Source organism: Schistocerca serialis, chromosome 4, assembly GCF_023864345.2.
Source record: "Schistocerca serialis cubense isolate TAMUIC-IGC-003099 chromosome 4, iqSchSeri2.2, whole genome shotgun sequence".
Taxonomy (NCBI): Eukaryota; Metazoa; Arthropoda; class Insecta; order Orthoptera; family Acrididae; genus Schistocerca; species Schistocerca serialis.
In genome coordinates, this window is record NC_064641.1 from 825,177,395 (window position 1) to 825,196,464 (window position 19,070).

The 19,070-nt window shown below is 39.0% G+C and overlaps 1 long non-coding RNA gene across 1 annotated transcript in view; it reads right to left on the reverse strand.

The window, feature by feature from the left end:
• Positions 1–1,480: 1,480 nt before the first annotated feature.
• LOC126473425 (uncharacterized) overlaps positions 1,481–19,070 on the reverse strand; it is a 75,037-nt gene continuing 57,447 nt past the window's right edge. Inside the window, exons 2-4 of the long non-coding RNA XR_007586462.1 lie at positions 18,559–18,630; positions 1,925–1,996; positions 1,481–1,834 (exon numbers count right to left, since the gene is read on the reverse strand). This is a non-coding gene — a long non-coding RNA (uncharacterized LOC126473425). The remainder of the gene's footprint in view (positions 1,835–1,924; positions 1,997–18,558; positions 18,631–19,070) is intronic.

The window sequence follows — 19,070 nt, forward strand, 5'->3', positions numbered from 1 at the left end:
ACTACTTCAGACATTAGTCGAGTCCACGCCACGTCAGGCTGCAGCGCTTCTGCATGCTCAAGGGGGCAGGTGTGCCAGTTTCTTTGGCTTTTCAGTTTATAAGTACAAATATGCACATATTTCTTTAGCAATGTCAGGTAGTCATCATGCTGATGCATCGTACACACTGTGTACAGAAGCACAACACACATTTAAATCAGTAACGAAGACATTGTCTGAAGTATTTTGATGGGTGAGCTTTGTAAGTAAGTGTCACATGTTCCCAAAAAATCCTTGCAAATACTCCCACCACCTGACATGCTCAGTCACAATGCACTCAATGGTAGAGTTAGCACACATCAAGTTTCTGAATATTAATTCCTGCAAGTGAATGAACTTTCAGGTATTCTCATTGTTCCATTTTTCATTGTTCTTTGGTGGTAACCAGCACATATTGTATGACAGCTCAGTAACATCAGAACTGTTTAAGTATCGAACATTGCAATTATGTTTGCAGATCTCTGACTTAGTTCGTACCATTCAAATTAAGAAAGAACTACTTTTATGTCACTAAATTGGGGATGTTCAGAAATTACCACTATGTTGAGCTCATCATTAGACGTTATGCCCAAACCATACATTTACTCCCATACACATTTAGACCATACATTGAAATGTTTACAGGTTGAAGGAAACAGTCCAATACTTCAACTGGTATCCACCATTGAAAAAAATGGTCATGTAAGATAATTTATCTTATAGCCCCTCCATTAAAGATGTTGCCTCTGGTCCATTTGCTTCCAGTGTCAGATGATGTGTTATGGGCTAACTATGAAATTATGTACGCAAAATCGAGAATTCAACTTCAAAACATTTATTTTAAAATTTTCGTATCATATAAAAATGTCGACACCATAAAATCTGTTGCAACACTGATTCCGGCACGGTAACCATCATGCTTCTTTTATTATTTTACAGTAACTACTTTCACAAATTATAATTAAGGTTTTAAAGTTTTGGATAGCTGATTAGTAAATCCAGTTTCACTTTTGTATGACCTTTCGTCTGTGATAATTTAAAAGAAATACACTCACTAACTTGCATAAAACTGAGGTCTTATTTATCCAAACAATTCTTCAGGTAAAAATGTTAATTACTTCAATATTATGAGCAAGTATTGTACCTAGCATGTTTCCACTAATTTTGGTATATATTATTTAATACACTCTGAATACTGGTAGACATATAATAAATATAGCAGTAACTGTGTTTGTCTATTTTACATGGCAATTACAAAGATGTTTGTAGTACAGTATTCATCATAATTCATTGAACATAAATAATAGGTTCACTAATTAGATCCAAAACTGTCTGTTTTACTTGGATAACACTGTTACAGAGTGTAAAAAACTGAATGTACTTCATATATGCAGATAGTTATATGAGCAATGCAGTCTCAAATAGCTGACATTGATCTTCCAATTATGTGCTATCCCCTTATGCAAAGTTATAACACTACAGAAAATAACATCACTCTAATAGGCAAAGTGTGCCATGATAACCACCTGATGAACTGTGCTGATGATGGTGATAGTGGGAACTCAAAGTGCTGGAAGAAGAGTTCTTTTATATCCTCCTCCAACATATCATCAATGTGCCACTGCTGCTGCTACGGTGTTATCTCAAAGTTGAGGAAAGGCTGACCCAATAAATCAGGTAGGTCAACTGTGTGCTGCTGCAGTGGTGTAGACCTGAAGTCTAGGAGCAGTAAATCTTAGGCCGAATGTTTGGTGCTGCTGCTGCAGTGATGGTGTAGACAGTTGCTGTTCCACTGTATTATCAGGGGTCTGTTGCACTGAGGCAGATATAATAATAAGTGAAAATGCACAGAAAATGAATAATAATAATGACCAATGACAGAGATTGAAGCATTAATAATACTTACATTACAATATGGGTCATCTTCATTTTATTCTGCCTGTGGACAGTGGTTGATCTTTGCTGCTCCTGCTGCTGACTGTGATGACAGTTCATGGTGATTGACTGATGTACATAGCATGAACAATGAAGGTCTCTTCTGATTGTATTACCATACCCCAAAGAGTGGTGGTGGTGGGGGGGGGGGGGGGGGGGGTCTGGTAAGGTAGCTTACCATCACCCAACTGGACTAGAAGAGTGAGGGAGGGAGATGGGAGTGGAGGGGGACAGTGGCTAGTTTGGGCAATAAATTATGGTAATTAAGATAAGGATAAAAGCATCTGGTCATAAATCAGACTTACATAAACATCACTAGGAGCATACTATAGTGTCATAAATTACACTTACGTAAACAAAACTTTAGGAGCTCAAGTGAGCTTTTTTTTTCTTTTTTATGGGAAGGGAACAATGGGCCCTTTGTCCCAGAATGTACACCATTGCACTACTGACGAACACAACTAAAGCAAGATGCATACAAAAATTGCTGATTTAATGCAGTCATCAATAGAGTCGACCTCTCATGTGGTTTAATATAAAATGTGCCAGTCTGCAGGTCAGGTAGGTGAGCCAGACCTGGACTGAATTCACAAAGTGGATTAATAACCATTGGTCTGGAACACCGATCAGCCTGAGTGTGGTTTTTAGGCAGTTTTCCATTCTCATTTAAGTAAATGCTGAACTGGACCCCATTCTCTGCCTCAGAAAATACAATCCACAAATAGCTCGCATAGAATGCAGGAGCAGTTGAATTTAGCGGAACTAAACTTCTAATTGTTATTGTTTGTAGGTTCCCTAACTCTGACTTAAGGGGGATAGGACGTCAAACGGGTTGACTTGGAGCAGGAGAGGCACCACAGGACATTTTAATTTCCACTGTCTATACTTTTACAAATAAACTCATAAAATTTCGTCAGCATGACCAGGAAGAATTCAGAGTTCACACTCATAGCAGTGGAAGTTGGAAAACATAACGAAGTAATTTTTTTTACATATGAAATTTCATCATTTTTTTCACTTACTAATGGCAGCATTTGTTCCTATAGGTACACTTTTCTTCATAAGTAAGAGAGATGGTTCGATGAATTTTGCACAGCATACAAACCGTACCTAAAGGTGTATGAAACTGTAGAATTTTCCAAATCTATTAAAAACTGTGGTAAAAATTGAGGTAATTAACTACAAAATTTGTGTTTTTTCTAAATATGAAGTTTAAAATACAACAGATCATTCGTTTTTTCATAAATTAAATAAATTCTAGAGTTTCATACACCTGTAAGTATAGTAAGTATGCTGTGCAAAATTCATCAAAGAATCTCTCTAACTTATGAAGAAAAGTGTACCTATAGCAACAAATGCATCCATTAGTAAGTGAAAAAATGATGAAATTTCACACGTAAAAAAAATTTATTTTGTTATGTTTTCGAACTTCCACTGCAATGAGTGTGAATCCTGAATCCTTCCTGGTGATGCTGACAAAGTTTTATGAATTTATTTGTAAAAGTATAGACACTGGAAATTAAAATGTCCTGTGATGCCTCTCCTGCTCCAAGTCGGCCCATTTGACGTCCTACCCCCCTTAAGAGCATTTCTCCTCAAGTTAGAGAGCATTCTTAGTTCACTTTAGAGGAAGTGCCAAAAATGTGGTGACTTCAATATTAATATTGTATATGATTGTGAAAGAAAAAGGATGTTGGTAGATCTTCTAAACTCATATGATCTGATGCAGACTATGTTTTTTCCAACGAGGATGCAGGGGAACATTAGCACAGTTGTAGACAATATTTATATTAATTCTTCATTACTGAGAGGGGCATTCTGTTAGTAAAAGGGTGAATCAACAATAGCGAATTTTTTAAACCTCATTAAGGAACAAGAGTGGCAGGATGTTTATCAAGCCGATAACACAGATGACAAATATAATCCTTTCCTTAACACATTTCTCATGCTCTTTGAGAGTTGCTTTCCATTAGAATGTTCTAAATGGGGTACTAGCAGTAAAGGCAGCCTGGATCACTGACTAGTGGGATAAAGATATCATGCAAAAAAAAGCGGGAATTATAGCAAAATGTTAGAGGTAGTCACAATCAAGCTACAGTAGCCCATTACAGACAATACTGTAAGGTGCTTAAAAATGTTATTAGGAAGGCAAAGAGTATGTGGTATGGAAATAGAATAGCTAATTCATAGGATAAAATTAAAACCATATGATCAGTTGTGAAGGAAGTGTCTGGTTAGCAGCACAAGGTCGACTGTATAAAGTTAGTTCTCAGTAAAAATATTTCTGTTCCTGAGAAGTCAGATATATTTACAGTATCTAACAATCATTTTCTGGCCATTACTGGTGAATTAGATAAAAACTTAGTTTCTACAGGGAATCAGATAACTCTCGTCGAAAATGCCTTTCCGAGATTGGTGTCTGAAATACTCCTCTGTGGTACTGACAAGGGGGAGATTGAGTTAGTAATTAAATCAATGAAGACTAACGACTCTCATGGATATGATGGAGTTCCTAGCAGAATATTAAAGTACTAAGCTGCACATGTTAGGGGAGATTGAGTCAATAATTAAATCAATGAAGACTAACAACTCTCATGGATATGATGGAGTTCCTGGCAGAATCTTAAAGTACTATACTGCACATGTTAGCACTGTACTTAGCCATATTTGTAATTTTTCCTTTAAGAATGGTCAGTTTCCTGAACAATTAAAGTACTCAATAGTAAAGCCACGTTATAAAAATGGAGAAAGGGATAATGTAGAAAATTTTAGACCTATTTCTATGCCATCAGTGTTTTCTAAACTTATTTAAAAGACTGTGTATGTAAGGATAATTGATCATTTTATATCACATAATTTGCTATCAAATGTACAGTTCGGGTTTAGAAATCATTTAACAACTGAAAACACTATATTCTCTTTTCTCTGTGAGGTACTGGATGAATTAAACAAAAGGTTGCGAACACTAGACATCTTTCTTGATTTAACTAAGACATTTGATTGTGTTGATCACAAAATATTGCTCCAGAAGTTGAACCATTACAGAATACGGGGAGCAGCTCACAATTTGTTCACCTCTTCTACATCTACATCTACATTTATACTCCGCAAACCACCCAACGGTGTGTGGCGGAGGGCACTTTATGTGCCACTGTCATTACCTCCCTTTCCTGTTCCAGTCGCGTAAAGCCTCCGTGCGCGCTCTAATCTCTCTAATTTTACATTCGTGATCTCCTCGGGAGGTATATTTTGTGGTGGTGTTCGTAGCGACAAACAATTCGCTGTAGAAACGGCTTACGAAGTCACCGCCACACTTTTAATAGCGGGCCGACTGGTCCGCTGGAACAGTGAACAGAAAGATGAAAACCCAAACACTCTGATTAAATAAAAGTCGGTACTTATCTTTATTAACGAAGATACAGCAACACAGTAGTGAACTCCGTGTCTACAGAAATCTGTCTAGTTCGAGTCGGAGCGGCTAGGTCAGCATCGGCTGACGACAAACAACAACTCTGCTGCGATGAACACACAACTGACTAGCAAGTACACAATTCGGTGGCGAGTATACAACTGAGCGGCGAATACAGAACTGTCCTAGCGCTCGCGACTCCAGCGCTTAAGAACCCAGAAGCCAGCGGTGGCGCGCGCAGACTTGCGGCGATTTCCTGTCTCGCTGGCGCTGCTTATGCGGACGGCGTCCGGACTTTGATGCTGCCAACCTTTTGGCAGCGGGCTCAGGTGGCATTACTGGCTAGGATATAACAGTATAAGTAGGGGGAAGCAATATATTCGATACATCATCCAGAAACGCACCCTTTCGAAACCTGGCGAGCAAGCTACACCGCGATGCAGAGCGCCTCTCTTGCAGAGTCTGCCACTTGAGTTTATTAAACATCTCCGTAACGCTATCACGGTTACCAAATAACCCTGTGACGAAACGCGCCGCTCTTCTTTGGATCTTTTCTATCTCTTCCGTCAAACCGATCTGGTACGGATCCAACACTGATGAGCAATACTCAAGTACAGGTCGAACGAGTGTTTTGTAAGCCACCTCCTTTGTTGATGGACTACATTTTCTAAGGGCTCTCCCAATGAATCTCAACCTGGTACCCGCCTTACCAACAATTAATTTTATATGATCATTCCACTTCAAATCGTTCCGCACGCCTACTCCCAGATATTTTACAGAAGTAACTGCTACCAGTGTTTGTTCCGCTATCATATAATCATACAATAAAGGATCCTTCTTTCTATGCATTCGCAATACATTACATTTGTCTATGTTAAGGGACAGTTGCCACTCCCTGCACCAAGTGCCTATCCGCTGCAGATCTTCCTGCACCTCGCTACAATCTTCTAATGCTGCAACTTCTCTGTATACTACAGCATCATCCGCGAAACTAGACAGAAAAAAGTCATTATTCACAGTGTTGAGAATGGCTGTGATGTGGGGTCTGAGAGGGTTTGGTCAAATGGGGTTGCCCCAGCAGTCAGTGTTGGGACCACTCCTGTTCCTTATTTATATAAATGATATGCCTTCTAGTATTACAGGTAATTCTAAAATATTTCTGTTTGCTCATGACACTAGCTTGGTAGTAAAGCATGCTGTGTGCAACACTGGCTCTGTTTCAAATAGTGTAGTTCACGACTTAAGTTCATGGCCTGTAGCAAAATAAACTAATGCTAAATCATAGTAAGACTCAGTTTTTACAGTTTCTAACACAAAATTCAACAAAACCTGATGTTTTAATTTCACAGAAGGGGCATATGATTAGTGAAACTGAACAGTTCAAATTTCCAGGTGTTCAGATAGATAGTAAACTGTTTTGGAAAGCCCACATTCAGCATCTTGTTCAAAAACTCAATGCTGCCATTTTTACTATTCGAACGGTACCTGAAGTAAGTGATCATTTGATATGAAAATGAGTCTACTTTGATTATTTTCATTCGCTTATGTCATATGGTATTATATTTTGTGGTAACTCTTCCCATTCAGTAATGATATTTTTGGCTCAGAAATAAGCGGTTCAGGCAATAAGTGGCATAAGTTTGCAAACCTTTTGTCGACCCCCGTTCAATAGTCTGGATATTCTGATACTGGCCTCTCAATATATATATTCTTTACTGTCGTTACTTGTTAACAGTATCAGCTTATTCCCAAGAATTAGCATCTCTCACTTAGTTAATACTAGGCAGAAATCCACTCTGCATTTGTATCGCACTTCCTTAACTCTTGTGCAGAAAGGTGTGCAGTATACTGTTGCATCCATTTTCAGTAAGCTACCATAAGAATTCAAAAATCTTACCAGTAAACCACATGCTTTCAAACTGAGATGGAAGAATTTCCTCACACGTCACTCCTCCGATTCTGTTGAGGAGTTACTTGAAAAATTAAGCTGATTCCTATGTTATATTGTTGATAGCGTTTACTTCAACTTATGGCTTGACTTTTTTGGGTTCACAAACATTTTATTTTATGTGTTATTAGTTTTATGATGTAATTTCATGTATGGACACATTCCATGATGTTGGCGCTTTATTCTTCAATTTAGTCCTACGGAACTAGACGTGTAAATAAAATAAAATAAAGAATGAAATAAAGATTACGCGATTCACAGACAGATTGTGCACACGACTCTCCCCCTTAGGTTATCTGACTATCATTGCGACAGAAAGAGCATCCTGCCTCAAAGTAGAAATAAAAACAAATGCACCAAATTACAAAAAACAATAGACTTAGTAAAATGGCATAAATGCTAGGAGAGAAAGAGGGACTCGTTAATATAATAAATACAGGGCTATTCAAAATGATATAGGCAGTTTCAAGTGAGTGTAAAAAAAGTTTGTATTGAGGTAAGAAATTATGATTATATGTGTGGATACAACTACTAAAGAATTTTTTTACCGTAAAGTGATCTCCAGCAGACCAACAGTTTTGCGTGATGGAGTTCTGCAAGAGCTAGTCCACAACTGTAATGCGTCAGAAATTCAGGATCACATTTAATAATGCTTCATCTACTACTTAATCCCGTAATGAGTGGGCAGAGAAGTTTAAAGAAACAGGATGTCTTTGTAAAGCCAGATATATCAGAGCAGGTGTCACTTTGGGGTGAATGTGGGCTGAATTTGACTGTAGACTGGGCATGTGCCATGTGATTAATGGTTCACACATTGAACATTTGTGAATATGACACAAAAAACTTCTTGAGTTGCTGTTTCTATACATATTACCATATACTACCTTACCTTAATAAAACATTTTTACAGTACCTTGAGAGTGTCTACATAATTTTGAATAACCCTATATGATTGAGACACACTAATGGTGTCAAAACCCAAATAAATCTTAGTTTAGTCACCAGCACAAGTTTATCACATTACTCTCGAAGATAGTTCTCCCATAATTTAAAAATTCTCTTAATTAATAATAGCAATTTTGCACAAGAATAGGGTATAATTTTCTTTTTAGCAAATGTAGTTCAATAGTGTGAAATCTTTTCTCTTTTAATTTATTATAAATTTTCATGACAGTGTACTGTGGAGTTTTAACCTATAAAAGAAATGATGAAATTTTCTCTGTTTCTAGTGTTGCATATACGTTATCAGTAGTTTTCTATACTTATATTCCAATTGTTATAAAGAAAGATAAACAGTTGTTAAATACAAATACATAGAATAGTTAAAATAATTAGATCCCTAAATAGTGGTTGGTGAGACTCCCTAGACTTAATACAACACATATTTATAATAACAATCTTCTGTACTAATAATGTTCTAACATAGGCTGTGATAAAGCCTGTTACTTAACGTGTCATTTGATCTAAATAATTTGCCTGTGCAGTCACCAAGCACTCATGCCTCTTCCAGCAAGCATCGCACACCTGACCTACCTGGAATATATCCAAACAAATTTAAAAAGAAGGGTAGGGCAAAAACTGTAACTGAGAGCATCAAAGACCTGTCACATTCCCTGATCCGATCTCACCACCCAGTTTTAAATTAGATCTGTATCTGTGGTAGAAACTTAACAGTGAAATTTATCATCTCCCTTACTTCTGCTAGTCATCTGATCCAGTCAACATATGTAGATGCAATTGACATTTCCATATTAAATGAATGTTAAGTTCAGTGGATCCCTCCCTTAAAAGAGCACACTGGTCATTTGGAGCGCTGTAGATAATGTAGAACTGATATCAGGTGGTTTTGTGACCTTCCACAGCTGATGTTAAGTCATGACAGTGGAGTGTCATTTACATGCCAGTTAGTTGTACAAAATCATTAAGATGGGTCATCATGGAGACATGACAGAGCGGCAAAGTTGAGCTGTCCTGTTTGCATGTGTGCGTGGGCACCTTGTGAATGAATTTGCCTGATTTGTTGGTATATCAACATGGTCTTTTGGATTCAAACCTGACAATTATTGCTGCTGTCAGTGAACACAGGTCCATCTCAAGCAGTTTCCGAGAGAATGCTCCGAAGCAAACTGCATGCAGCGGACATTTGGAGTCGAGTGTCTCACAAAGGTCATTGCTCATATTGTCACAAAAGCTGTATGTCTTCTACAAGCCAAACTACACCGGAACTGAATAATAGCAGACTGGAGGAACATTCTCTGGTATGACAGGTCATAAGTTTGCCTTTCTTCAAATGACGTGTAGAGTACACATCGACAGTCTAATGACATGTTTATCAGTGTTTTGAGGATATACATATGGCTGGAGGTGGTTCTCTGAGGTTTTAGGTGTATTTTTTGTACCATGTACTCTTTTATGTTGTTGTGAACATGAAGGACCATGTTTATTTCTACATTCTCAGTGACCAACTGTTGCCATTTCTTCTACATCTCCATGATGTGTACATTGTGGGCAGTCTCATCTTCCCTGGAACAGCAGGTTCACAGAGCTGCATGTATACATTCCTGATATGATGAACATTGGGCACCTTATCACACCTCAGCTGACCTGCTAAATCACACAATCTTAATCCCACAGAAAATGAGTGGGGCTATTTGGAACACCAGCTGCAAATTGGCAGCTTGTTAGTTCTACAGGTTCTAAACATTAATGAGTAACTTCAGCTGGATATGATGTACCTGAAAACACTTGACCCCTTTCCTCATCGAACTGAGGCCCTTACTGAGGTTAGGGGTGTTGTTGTCAGGTACAAGCATGATGCCTGCTGGGGGTAACCAGTTTACTGTGCATTGTCATAATTTGTACACTGATATAGAATTGAACTAGTGGAACTGTGGTGTCACCACCAGACACCACACTTGCTAGGTGGTAGCCTTTAAATCGGCCGCGGTCCGTTAGTATACGTCGGACCCGCGTGTCGCCACTGTCAGTGATTGCAGACCGAGCGCCGCCACACGGCAGGTCTAGAGAGACGTCCTAGCACTCACCCCAGTTGTACAGCCGACTTTGCTAGCGATGGTTCACTGACAAATTATGCTCTCATTTGCCGAGACGATAGTTAGCATAGCCTTCAGCTACGTCATTTGCTACGACCTAGCAAGGCGCCATTATCATTTGCTATTAATCTTGTGATGCATGTACCGTCAGACCGATGTTCACCAATTATGGATCAAAGTTAAGTATTCCAGAAGCTACGTACTTATTTTACTAGACTCAACTCCTTTAACTGTTCCAGACCTCACACCAGCCTGCGTGAGCTTAAACGCGTACCTTTCGGCTACCTCATAGTGGCTTGGCTGTCTCGCCAAGTCACAACAGGAACCATCTAGCTGAACAACAATACATGCCATAAGGGACAGATGCAACGAGAGGATATTTTGTTTTTTATGCGCTACGCAGTGAGGTGGTACAGTCACATCTTTCACACAAAAAGTGAGATGTGAGTCTCTATCCAACTACTCTGATTTAGATTTTCATTGTTTTCTATAAAAAATTTCATATAAATGGTGATATGATTTCCCTGTCAAGACCATATCATTCCTCACTTTCCCCATTTCATTTCATGTCGCATCTCTTAACATTTCGGTGTTGACAGCATGCTGTCATATATTCCTTTAGCATTGAGGATGAGTGAGGCAGTGCAATGGTAAGACAATGGACTTGTATTCAAGGGAATGATGGTTAAAATTCCCAACCAGATTTGTATTTAACTTGATTTCCCGAAATATTATGGTTAACGTCAGGACAGTTCCTTTGAAAGGACAGGCTGAATTACTTGCATATTTTTCCCATTCTAAGCTAGTGCTCTCTCTATACTTACCTCTTTGATGGGGCACTGTTCCTATGAGTTAAATCCTGATGCTTTTAAGAGAAACTCAGACTTCTACTTGGGTACATTAGTACAGTTTATTACCCAGCAATGGGTATCAGTTTAGCTCCAACAAACCTTGCGCTGTTTGTGTCTTGTATCCGATTCATCAGTTTGCATTTTATGTGATATTTCGTCAAGATTTTTAGTTCATCAAGATATAGGAAACATCACTCTTCTGCACTTTCTATAACCTGTGATGCTCCACTGGCAAAACTACTGAATTTCACTGATATATGTACAGAGTTTATGACACTGAAAAACTGGTACTATTAGAGAAATGTTATCATCAGTTATTCTCTAAACCAGAATAGTTACGATGGCGGTGAAAGGAAGTACATGTTGTTGAACACTAAGGTTGGAGAATGTGGGATTTGAATTGCAATTTAAAAGTGGTCATGTTTCATGATGATATAAGCTATTTATTTGGCCACATGAGAGACATATCTTAAGCAACCACCCTAACCAGTTGCATGTATACTGCTGTAAAAACAAAGTAAGACTTCAAGGAAAAGATAATAATGTAATTAATTTTTTCTGTATCCGAACTGTGTCACATTAGAATATCCATTAGAATTTCCAAGGACTGCATCCATTCTTCCCCTTAGCAACTAAAACCACCTTCAAAAATTAGTAACACATATCATAGCTGTGTCACTAAGGCTCTCAAACAGCTGTAAGTGTTCGTAGGTTTAAGATTCCCCTAATTCACTGAGTACACAAGCTCAGTTCATAGCTTCAATCACCCATCATCTTTCTTCCAATTGCCAAACTCCACGGATGTTATTCTTAATGATATGTTGCACTAGCTCCACCGGGGAGAAAGGATAGGTCAGAGAAAGGTTTAACCACAGCCACAGACAATTTCCAAATGGAATATTTACTATCTGCAACACGTGTTGTGCTACAATTAATGTTTTTGATGGAATAAAACTATGTGCAGCACAGGGATTAGAATACACAATCTTTACTATTAAAGAATCACTAAAAGTTCTGAAATAGTAATGAAAATTCCTGTTTTTCTCCCCAGGAAGCATACCTCCAGAACATTAAATAGTCTCCTCTGAGTAGAACACACCAGCAAATATTCTCAAATTACTTAGTAAAGGCTACACAATTTGTTTTCTTGGGAAAGTTATCTGAGGGCAGACATTTGCTTCCAGGTATGCCAATGACCAATGGCTTCCTCCTCTTTTTGGCAAAGAAAGAAATAAATTATATGAGAGCAGATCTGGATTCTAAGATGGATTCAGAACCATCTGGGTTTGGGACTCCTCAAGAAATGACTGCACCTGATTGCTCTGTGTGTGGGTATATTGTCATGGAGGAACAAGATTCCAAGTAGCCCTTTTGTTAATTCTGATTGACTGTTTCAAAATGCTTATGAATTCTTTTGTAGAAACTGAAGTTCCAGCACTGCCTTTTTCAAGCGAGACACCAGAAATGAGTTGACTAGAACCTACATTCGTTTGATTACATACACTGATGAGCCAAAACATTATGACCACCTGTATGTTGGTCCATCTCTGGAATGCAATTCAGCAGTGATTCTGCATGCCATGGATTTGACAAGTCCTTGATAGCTTTCCAGATGTTTGTGCCACCAGATGACTATGCACATGCTTCACACTTCCCGTAACTTACAGGCAGTTGGTTTGTAAGCGTGGAGCTGGCACCCGATAGTGTCCCCTATGGGTTTCATTGGATTCAGAGAAGTCAAATTTGATGGCCAAGACATCAATTTGAGTTCACTATCATGTTCCTCAAACTATTGGAGCATGATTCTGGCCTTGTGACATGCACAGTTACCCTGCTGAAGATGCCATCATTGTTGGGGAAGCCATCAAGCATAAGGGGTTACAGGAGGTCCTTAATAATGTTCACATAGTCCACAGCTGTCATTGTGCCTTCAATTACTACCACAGGTCCCATGGAAGCCCAGGTGAATGTCGCCAATAACATAATACTGCTCCCATCGGCCTGCGTCTGTGGCGTGCTGCATGTTTCGAGCAGCCGTACGCGTGGGTGACAGAGTATCTGGATACAACTATCGACCTGGATTAACAGTAAATCTTGATGATCCCATGCCCACGGTAATCATACTGATGGTGTTGTTGGGTCAACTGGGAACATGTAGCGGTCCGCTGCAGCAGAACACCATTTTCAACACTGTGCACTGGACAGCGTGCTCCAAAACACTCGTGCCTGCTCCAGCACTGTACTCTGTCATCAGATCTGGCACAAATCACCACCTATCCTGCTTTAGAGAGTGAGTAAGCCTCCAAACTGTATGTTGTGTGGTAAGGTATGGATGTTCAACTTCCTCTCGTCTATTCATGGTTTCAGCATCTTTCAACTACTTTCCGTGGATGCTCACAAGAGCAGCGCATGGCCAGCCGACCAGCTTCATCATTTCTGAGTTGCTCACTCCCAGGCACTGGGCCACAACAATCTGCCTCTTGCCCCAAGTGACTTAAGTCGGCAGGTTTCCGCATTTGCGCCACTTATCACTAGAATGATTCCTCATTTATCTCTGCTCTCCTCATACACTTATGTTACTGCATCATGTGCCCCTAGTGCCACCAGGCAGCATACGACCTCACAGTGGGCAGCGGTCACAATTTTTTGGCTCATCAGTGTATTTTGATTTTATGGCACTTTATCTCTTGAACAAATTGGTACACTCGCATTTTATGACAAGTAAAATGTTAAATATTCATATTCATTGTAGAAAAAAAAACCTTCATGTATGTGGTTGTAGAACTCCTCAGTTTAGCCTTCAGTTCCTGGGTTGGGCTGGTGTAGGATACACAACATGTAAAAACATTCTGATACAAAGACTCATTTGTAAGATCTTGGATATGGCTGTATATACAATTTCAATAGTAGCTGAATAAGGATGTAGGTGCAGGGAGCATTCTCTTCCAGTATTCTCTGAGCATGGAACCGTTTCTTGCCCACTAGTATTTACTGTTTGGTATAAGGTACCACTACGACCAATATGAGAAAATTTTTCCACACAAGTAACATATCATTTGGCATCCCCCTCTCCATTTTTCCAAATGCAACATATCATTTGGCACAAGCCCCCTCACCATTTTTTTCACACAAATGTTATATCGGTTGATGTCCCAACCTTCCTTCCTTCCCTCCTACATTAGTTGCCATTCCTTGGACTTAAAGCTTTTAGAAGAATACATGTAGAATGTAAAATCTTTGTAAAAATATGTACACAACCATACTAAAGGGGAAGGAGCACTGGAGGCTGTCCAGGACAGAGTTAACTTGATTTATAGGGTGTTTGTTTTAACTTGGGACAGCTAGATATCATGAAAAATATGCATCGTGCAAAAAAAGTTCCATTTGAAAAGTAAATATTTTCTGTGCTAAAACTGCCGCCCCCCCAACCCTCCTCCCCCTCAAACTACCCATTGGGGTGTGGAGAGGGGAGGGGGGGATTCTATGCCAAAAAATACCTAGGGTTCACCAAAAATATTTTTTCCATTTGTGGTAGATGGAACTGTAATTGAAAAAATGCAGTTTTTGCAATTAAGTGACAACTCATTTGATTCTATTTTACATTTTTGATAAAAATGTAAACTTCTTTGTTGTAAACAGTTGATACATCATATTTTAGTTTTGCAAATTTGATTGTGCAGCAAAACTTTTATGTTTAGGCATCTGAAAATCTGGTGTATAACCTACATTTAACATTCTGATCCCTTTGGGGTTGATTTCAATGAGTCCACACACTATCAGGAGTGCCCTCTAATGTCACCATTGGGGTAACTGATTTCAGTGTGTTGTTCTCTCCAACAGCCATAACTCTTGCACCGACTACAACAACCTCTACCATGAATGGAAAAAATTGTTTCAGATAAATCTTAAGTATATTTTGGTGCATAATCCGAATCTGCAATAGAAAATGGGGGTACCCATTTGCAGATAAAATGTTGCCCCACCCTCTCATGGGGTTGGCCAGTTTTCCAAACACAAATGTGCCTCTTGAAAATATTAACATTTCATCTGGAACATTTTTGTTGCACAATGCATATTTTTTCAAAATATTTAGTTCCTCCAAGTTAAAACAAACATCCTGTATATGGTGGAGAACAGGAGAACAAGTCCTTGTCTCCAGGGCTGAATATGCTCTCTAAGACACCTGGAAATCAGCTCCAAAGTTGGGAAGTTGCATTCAAAGATACCCTGTTATTCCATCATCCTAGACTTAACCTCTATAAGCAAAAAGACAAACTAACCCTAGCTCTCAGAACTATTAGTCTCATCCTCAAGGAGAAAGGAGGGATAGGCTACGGAAGATTAGAAGCAGGATGGGAGGATCCACCTGCTGTGAGGAGGAAGGGAAAAATAGACAAACAAAGAGGTGTTAGAGAATAGGAAGTCACAGATAGTATACTGATACGCACTGAGGCAGCTTCATTCCAGGGATGATATAAGGGCAGAGGAAGAGAAACAAAGATGGACAGAAAAATAGAAATGAGAAGTGGAGTGAACAGTGCAATAATAAATTGAAAAAGGAATGGAGAAAAAACAGAGAGAGAATGTGTGTGTGTGTGTGTGTGTGTGTGTGTGTGTGAGAGAGAGAGAGAGAGAGAGAGAAAGGGGGGGGGGGGGAGGTGGTAGGAGAGGAGAATGGAGATAAAACAGGAATACAGAAAATAATTGCATGACTAAATAAATTATATCAAAGGAGTATGAGGACGTACGTTAACAGAGTTTAGTCCAGGATGGTAGAAGGTTGGAAAGATGTGTTGGAGAGAAACTTCTCATCTCCCAAATTCAGGGAAACTTTTATCATGTGGGAGGATCCAAAGAGCCAGTGCATCATGTGCAGAGCATGTTTAGCAAGTGAGCACAGGATGTCCCAAGACAGGTAGTTCATTCAAGGGCTCAGACAGTTTGATGTTGGTATAATTCCTGCATGAAACACCACACAGTGAACAAACATATGTTAGCATACAAAGTGGATGGCATTAAGGAGGTTGGTATGGCAACGGAAGGCTGCAGTGGGTGGTATGGGGCGTATTTTAGGGAGAAAGTAATTCATTTCATGCCTTGATTTGAGGTCATACTGTTGGCAGAGTACGAAATTGAGGCATCTGTGGTCTCAGTGGTAATAATTGATGTGGGTAGGGGGGTCTGCTCCTGAGTATTTTTGGAAGTGGGAGCTGTATTAACCAGAGGGTGAGAGGAGGAGGTAGTTGTAGGAGAGGAAAGTCTGAATGAGGTTGCCAGTGTGGGTGATGAGGGATTTGGTGGTAGAGAACATATGTTTGCGACAGAAGACTGGGCTGTAGGAAAGGTAGCATCTGATGTGGCATGAGTGGCAGCTGTCAAAGTGTAGTTATTGTTGGGTATTGGTAAGTTTTGTATAAACTCATGTTTGGAAATGAGTTTCACTCATCAAGGAAGGGCTTTGGATTTGGAGATTTATTAAGGTATATCTTGATTTATTCCACATCCCTAAATGTTCTCCTTCATGATGGGGTCTATGAAAGACAACAAAGAGACTCTTGGAAGAGACAAGTTAATCCAATAATCTTTTCCAGTTTTTGTAAATTAAGTTTTGTAGAAGCAACCTTAACTGTATGTGGAAAATGTTGTTTAAGAACAAAAGTAAAACTGAAGATGAGGTTTTCCCATCTAGTATACATTATGTGAAAATCTGAATAAATGGGAGAAAACTAGAAACTTATAGAGTCAGTGTCTGCTTTTTCTATTTTTGTGACCATCTGCTGACTAGTAGGCATTTTGTGGTTGATTACAGTTATATGTACTCTTGAGTCCCACTTTCTGTTTACATTCCATCTTGACCAAAGTATGAGAGTGGCTTGAAAAGTTCTCAGAATCACCACGAAAAGTCAATGCTAGTGCAATGAGTTGCTCACATGATATTCATTGGACTGTTGACTGTAAACACGTGCCATGTCAGTGCTCCTGGAAGAGAGCTGTGGTGGTGACATGGCTCTGTTGTTGTTCCAGCGCAGTGATTTGCAAAGATGGAAAAAATGGAGATATGAGCAGTGATTAAGTACTTTGTAAAGAAAAGTATGAAAGCAAAGGACATTGATGCCGATTTCCCGAATACACTGGGGGACTCCGCTCCTACATATTCAGCTGTTGCCAAGTGGACAAATGAATTTAAATTCGGTTGGGAGAGTCTAGATGATGATCTGCGCAGTGGTCAGCCAAGAAATGTCACTACTCCAGAAATTATTGCAAAAGTGCACAAAATGGTCATGAAGGATCGCCAATTGAAAGTGCGTGAAACTGCTCACGCTTGCCAGATGTCATCTGAAAGGGTATATCACATTTTAACTGAAGAATTAGAAATGAAAAAATTATCTACAAGATGGGTGCCGTGACTCTTGACGCTGGATCAAAAACGCATGAGGCTGGACATATCGGAACAATGTTTGGCCCGTTTATGGAGAAACAAACAAGAATTTTTGCGACAGTTTGTGATCACAAATGAAACATGGGTGCACTGCTATACCCCAGAGACAAAAGACTCAAAGCAGTGGAAACATGCTGATTCTCTGCCAGCAAAGACAATTCCTTCGGTGGGAAATGTCATAGCATCAGTGTTCTGGGATGCGAAGGGGATTCTGTTTGTACATTATCTCCACACTGGGCATGCAATTACTGAAGAATACTATGTTAACATTCTAGACAAATTGCAACAAATAGTACATGAAAAAAAGACCAGGTTTAGCAAGGAAGAAAGTAATGTAAGTCCGCACACATGTGCTGTCGCCGTGGCAAAATTACACGAACTAAGGTATGAATTGTTCCCACACCTGCCTTATTCACCTGATATGGTTACGTCAGATTTCCAGCTCTTCCCAAAACTGAAAATTTTTCTTGGTGGATGAAGATTCACTTCAAACAAAGAATTGATAGCCAGAGTTGACAACTATTTTGCAGGCCTGAAGGAAACTCATTTTCGAGATGGGATCAAGGCAGTGGAACATCGTTGGACCAAGTGAATTAATCTACAAGGAGACTACAGAGCAAAATAAAAAAGTTTCAGTGGTGTAAATACTTTTTTCCTATTCCATTCCCAGAACTTTTCAAACTATCCTCATATTTTTAAGTTAATTTTCTAGACCGATTGTCTTACTAAGTCAAAATTCTCACCGAATGTAGATTAATCAAAAGACTAGTAGCTCCATTATGTTCTGGTCTGAATAAAATAAGTTAATTTCTATCATGGCAACTCATCTGTCATCAAACAAATAATCACAGTGAAAAACTGTGAATTCTTGAAACACAAAAAGAAATAAATGGTATATAACTTACCACATTACTACCAAATCATACATAAATTCCACTTCAGGATGTAGAAGATATATATCTCTGTAAACAGCACTCCTGAAACAAAAGACAGTGATACAACATGTTAAAGAATGAGCCAATAAATCTCTGAACACAAATGCAAGAAAAACCAAAAAGCTTCTTTTACTTTTTTGAGACAAAAAGGTACTGCAACTTTATCCAACAGCTAAGGTATGTCATAAAATGATGATCATTTATTTGCAAAGCACAAGACTTGTTATCTACATCAGATTTAAACACTTTTAGGCAACATTCCAGTAAACATCTTTTACTGACGTGTTGTAGATAAAAAGTTTACAATATTTACATTTAGTTTATAGTTCTTCTACTACTGTTTCTGTTGACATGAAAACTAGCTGCCATGATATGCAATAGAGAGCCTGTGACTGTAAGATGGAAATGAAGTATTTACAATGTTAATACCAGTCACAAAGCAAGTATTAGTTAATGATACATGCATTTTGCCTACACTAATG